Source organism: Phaethon aethereus, assembly GCF_964289735.1.
Source record: "Phaethon aethereus genome assembly, chromosome: 1".
NCBI classification, from domain to species: domain Eukaryota; kingdom Metazoa; phylum Chordata; class Aves; order Phaethontiformes; family Phaethontidae; genus Phaethon; species Phaethon aethereus.
In genome coordinates, this window is record NC_138575.1 from 2,072,819 (window position 1) to 2,078,818 (window position 6,000).

Sequence of the window (6,000 nt, forward strand, 5' to 3'; positions counted from 1 at the left end):
GTTTTCAACCCTCTCTCCATGAGCAGCTGGAAGATGGATACGTTGACCCTGCATTGACCAAAGGACCTCAGCACAGGGCAAGGGAACAGCTTATTTACCCTGTTCCAGCCTGAGAGGGAGGAGGCAAAGCAGGACATCTGTTAGAGCCACAGAGCCCTGTTTCCCATGTCCGAGGTGCTGGGGACCGGCCAGGGAAGAGGCAGGTGGCACCGCCGCTGTTGGGAAGATGCCCGTGGTCGTGCATGCCAAGACGAGAAGTTAATCCTGCTTTGGGGCACCAGAAAGACCCTGGGTGGTAAAAATCACATGGGTGGAAATAGCCCCTGGGCTGGTAGCTTGGTCTCCTCTTTAGAGGGCAAAAAGCAGATGCTGCATAAAGCATGACGCAGCAGTGACACCTGAACTGCTGCTGAGAAAGTGGGCATTGCAGAGGGACCCCATCAGGACAGGAGGGGAGGAAGAAGTCCCTGGAGCATCATCCCTGCTGTGCCAGTGGCTGCTTCAACACTTGAGAAGAGGAAGAAATATCCCAACCCCCTCTGTCAGCCAAGACCACTGGCTTGTTGTTAGATCTCCATTCTGAGAGCCTGGAAGACACCATGGCTCATTGAGTCCAGTCGGTCGTGAAGGTGTGCAGCCACACACTACCTGTGTTTGAGGTGGCCTGAGGTCCTATCAGCTGGGTGCAATCACGCATAACTGAGGAGGCACGAGGAGTGCTGCATCATGCCCTGCCTTGGAGGAAGATGGAGTGCAACGCTCAGAGTCAACTAAATGTCAAGTGAGATAAGGGGAGGAGAGGAGCATGGTCCTTCATGGTCCCCACAGCTGACTAGTGGAAGCCCCAAAGCATGAGATTAATGCAAGGAATACCACCCTTGGCTCCTTTGAACCCCACGTAGTCTCCAACATAGAATCATAGAATTACAAAATCATTATGGTTGGCAAAGACCTCTAAGATCATCAGGTCAAGTCCAACCATCAACCCAACACCACCATGCCCACTAAACCAGGTCCTGAAGTGCCATGTCCACACGTTTTTTGAACACCTCCAGTGATGGCAACTCCACCACCTCCCTGGGCAGCCTGTTCCGATGCTTGACCACTCTCTCGGTGAAGAAATTTTTCCTAATACTCCGTCTAAACCTCCCCTGGCGCAACTTGAGGCCATTTCCTCTCATCCTGTCACTAGTTACTTGGGAGAAGAGACCAGCACCCACCTCATCACAACCCCCTTTCAGGTAGTTGTAGGGAGCAATAAGGTCTCCCTTGAGCCTCCTCTTCTCCAGACTAAACACCCCCAGTTCCCTCAACTGCTCCTCATCAGACTTGTGCTCCAGACCCCTCACCAGCTTTGTTGCCCTTCTCTGGACACGCTCCAGCACCTCAACGTCCTTCTTGGAGTGAGGGGCCCAACACTGAACACAGGCTTCGAGGTGTGGCCTCACCAGTGCCAAGTACAGGGGCATGATCCCTGCCCTGCTCCTGCTGGCCACACTACTGCTGATGCAGGCCAGGATGCTGTTGGCCTTCTTGGCCACCTGAGCACACTGCCGGCTCATGTTCAGAAACATATGGGAACCCACCATTTTCCTGCCAGAGGATTCATGGTGCCACCCCATCTCTGCCTTGGGGAGGGACTAACCATTGTGAGCCTCTGTGCTGTTACTGCCAGGGATGCACCAGGGAATGGAGATGTGGGTGTGCAGAGAAGATCTCTTCTCTGGAAAGAACACTTGGCATGGGGATTTTTTCACTGTGGAGCCTTCATGCCTCTGTGATGGACATTGATTTACACCTTCATGCTTCTACTTGCTCTGAGATATAAGCAGGGAAAAGCACGAATGATAAAAATGTAGGAGCCGCCTCCTCCTCCCTGCAGGAAAATGAAATTCAGCCTCAGCTACAAGGGTTCCTCTCCCTCCACCTTATAGGAGGCAGAAGAAAATATCTCAGAATATCTTGAAATATTTTGTTAAGGTTACCAAAAGTGTATGTCCAAGAAGCAAGATTTAGAGCAGAGCTTATGCGGGGACTGCGGTACCGAGTGCCCCAGGGGCTGAGCGCCGGGGCTGCAGGGCTGACTCTGTACCAAGGGGCGCTTGCTAGAGCTCCAACCCCGCAGACCACGGCGTCTCCCATGGTATGTGACTCCGAACGCAGCTGGCGATGGAAGTAACACCTGGAAAATGGATGGGGAACCCAAAGCGGTTTGCAGTGCTGGAGCTGTTGAAGCGACGCTGTAGAAGTGCAGGATGAGACCAAGGAAAGACCTAATGGGTCTCCAAGCTCTTCACCGGCTCTCCCTTGAGTCAGGGATGCAAAGAGAAACAGGGGCAGTTGGTATAATCACATTGAGCGGCGACTCTCCTCACCCCCACTGCAGTAGTGTTAAAAACCCCCTATAATTCATTTTGATAGCTGCCAAATAAGCAGCATATTATGCAGCATATTCAATTAGACAAGATGCCGAGGGAGCGGGCAGAGGTAGCAGGGCAGCCAGCCACTGCTGGGACATGACATGGTGCTTCAGGAAGGTATTTTTAGAAATGGATGTGCGTGCTCTGCAGAGAAATAAACAGCCCTTTGATCAATACTGGAAACTATTCCCCATCTGTTCCCAGAACATGGTTAAAAAAATAAAATAAAAAGGTGCAGCTGCTGGATTTGCAGTGGTCTTGACAGCAAGTCAAGCCTCTACCAGCGGTTTCTAGCTTGTAGGATAGTTGGGGCCCATATCACTGGGTTTAGTGGAGGAGGGAGGCAGGGAGATGAAGGTCAGAGTACCAAACCAAACTATTTTGCACCCATTTTTTAAAAAATACAGCTACTGGCTAGGGGAGCGGGTGCTGGAGAATCTGAGCTGCCATGTATCTCCTGCTCTCATCTTCTACCAAGCTGGCAGCAGGTTGCCGGGCTGCCTATGCACTCTGTGATCGTCCGTGGAGCATCTTGGCCTCCAGCGCTCTATATGCTCAGCAGATTTGCTGCAGCAGCTATTTATGGATTTATTCTGCAGCCCCTGAAAGCCTTCATCAAACTTTTAGCTAGCAACCTTCATATTCTCTCCTTCAGGCACAGGTCTGTATTAAAACACCATCCCCTTATGTCTAACAAACCCGTCATTCCTTAATTCAGCAGCTCTTTGTCCTACAGCATCTGTGTTGTAACTCCTACCACGTTGCTACTGGCCTGAGGAAGAATCAGCATAAAACAGCTGCCCTTGGTGTCCCAAAACACTTGTACATAAGCACAGTTCTTCTCTGCTTCACCTCAAAGACCCAGCATTCGAGCAGAGACGCAGGACTCCTGTGTTCTGACCCAGTTCCTGTAAAAAAACTCATGAGATAGATAGATAGATAGATAGATAGATAGATAGATAGATAACATAAATAACTGGAATTTCTCTCTGCCTTGATTTGCCGATGTGGAACACAGGGCTACGACACAGCACGTGTTAAGCATGTGGCTACATCCTCCGTCTGGTAAAGCCATTTGCATTCACAAGGCAGCAACCACAGTTACTGATTTTATTGAATGTTGTATGTTTAATTTAAAAAAGGGAAATTAAACAGCTTGTTATACTCCCCTTTGTAAAATTCAAGACTCAGAGACTTGTTTGACTATGACTAACTTAAGGTGTTACTCTGCTGTAATCCAAACACGCTTCCTGCCAATAAAAACAGAGTTCCCTGAAACAGCCCCACTTTTATCTGCCAGTCTATAAATATATAGGCACCAAGTTACAAGTTCTGTACTTTCAGCCAAAAATACATGCTCTAATCTCAAAACGAGGAACTGCAAAGCTTCACAATCTGCTAAATGAAACGTAAATATTACATATCGGCAATCCGATGGCACTTCTGCCTTCGAACTCGGCCAGATGTTCCACGCTTCAGGGTGCAGTAGACAAAGGGCAGGTCAGCATCACGCAGGTTTTTTTCAGGAATCCCATAAATTGGGTTAGCAATTCGATCTGTGGTGTGCTGGGGCATGGGAAGAGAGCGAGTGAGAGCGTGTGGCAGTACAAGCTTAGGGAGGAAAGAAACTGAATATTTTGCTGATATTTTGACTTCAGCACGTTTCTAACCTAAGCTCCTCCCTGGTATTTTTAAAATCACAAGTGCTCCTTCCTCCTTATCCCCTGGCCTCCGCTGAATGTGCCACATTTGGGAGTGTTTGAAAGCTCAGGGCCCAAGAATCGATTGCAAAATAGGAGATTCTCTTCAAACATTGTTGTCTGATAGAAACGCAAGTAAGCTAACCAATACTCTGCTCCAGCACTGATTTTTTCTCATGACACTCACAGAAGAACAAATTACTTCTTTTTCCAACTGGGAAATGAGTAACATATTTATACTCCACCTGTATGCTCAGCTCTATCTAATCAAAATAGAGGTACAGTTCCTGGACTGGAGAGCTTAGTATTTCAGACTGTTCCAGAAAACACAAGTAGTTTGAATCACTGTGCTCACTCACTGCAGATGTACAAGGCTTTTGCAGGATTGCAGACTTCAAGCAGAGGAAATCTGGCACAATTCGGGGATAACTTGTGTTTTGTTACGCAGAAGGGAGTAACCGCTCCAAGGGAAGCGTGGAGAGCTGGGGCTGAGTATGGAAGTGGTCTTGGCTTGGAGAACTGAGCAGGAATGGAAGCCAAAAGAAAGAGACACTGACGTGACTGGGGTATCAGCCAACACCCACTGCCCTTATTTACCATATATATGTACCCAGACTGCAATGCAGAGCAAAGGCCTAAACATGCATTTCTGCATTAGTGACCAGCAGAAAACTGATTTATCCGCCACTGACTGTACTGCTTTCCCAAGTTAAGCGAGGGGGTGTGATCACCCCTGGCCCTGCTGTGTATGAACCATGAGGTACCTTGTACGTATTCATTAACCGTGACACTGGCAAAACTACTCGCTCCTGTAAAACAGCAAAAACTGATAGACTCATCAGCATCCATGTCAGTCAACCGTGCAGCCAGCCGTGACAGCCAGGCCAGCTTCTGCGAAGGTATTTATAGCGGCAAAGCGGCCCTGAAGAGCCCAGCCCTGGGATTTGCTGAAGAAACTGGAGGTTAGGTGGTTATTCAGTGGCAGTCAGGTACGCACCTCGCTGAACTGCTTTGGGAAAAAACCCACTGAGGCTGAAACTGCAGCGTCGGCTGCCTGAACTCCTTCTGAACCCACGCCGCGGAGCAGCCTTGCTTTGTGTTCTGCCAAAATCAATGATAAAAAAACGGTGCCTTGGAAGAGCCGCTGTTCTTCAGCTTGAGGATACGGCCAGTTGCTATATGAAAGGGAACTACTTAATAAAATGCTGAGTTGTTTTACAGGCTTCACTGGAATTTAAGGTCAGGCTATCTGAATCCGTCCATTACTTACCATGAGCTGCGTTGCTTCGTTCAGTTCATCCTATTTAAGCAACAAAGACCCTTGGCCACATCGTGAACATGCAGGTGAGGTAAAACAGAGCTCTCCCATGGACGTGACTCCACACTGTGGCAACGTGTCATATCTTCTGTGCACACAAAGACCTGAGGACCCACGCTGTAACATGAACAGCAAACACCCCTCCTCCAGGGAAGCTGCTCGGGCAAAGGGGCCCTGTTATCTGTTCTATAAGTAGATGGTAATGAAAATTAATCAGGACAAATGTTAACTCAAGAGTTTTATTTACTTGTCAGAGCTCTGCTCTACATAGAGAGAAACAAATCTTCACATACTACTTACAGGTTTCAGCTACATCTCAACAATTCTAATAATTTTTTCTGATGACTTCTTGCTAAGTTGTTTGCATACACTTGCAAATCAAAGAATTATGTCTCATCCCTTCAAAAAAACACGTTTTATTAAAAAAAAAAGACTTGGAACTAGTTTTCACTCTCAGCTTAACTCTGAACATTTCACAAAATCCCTCTTCAAAATAATTCACTAGTACTACAATATAGACAATATTATCAGAGGCCCTGATGTTTCCACACCTCAATTAAAT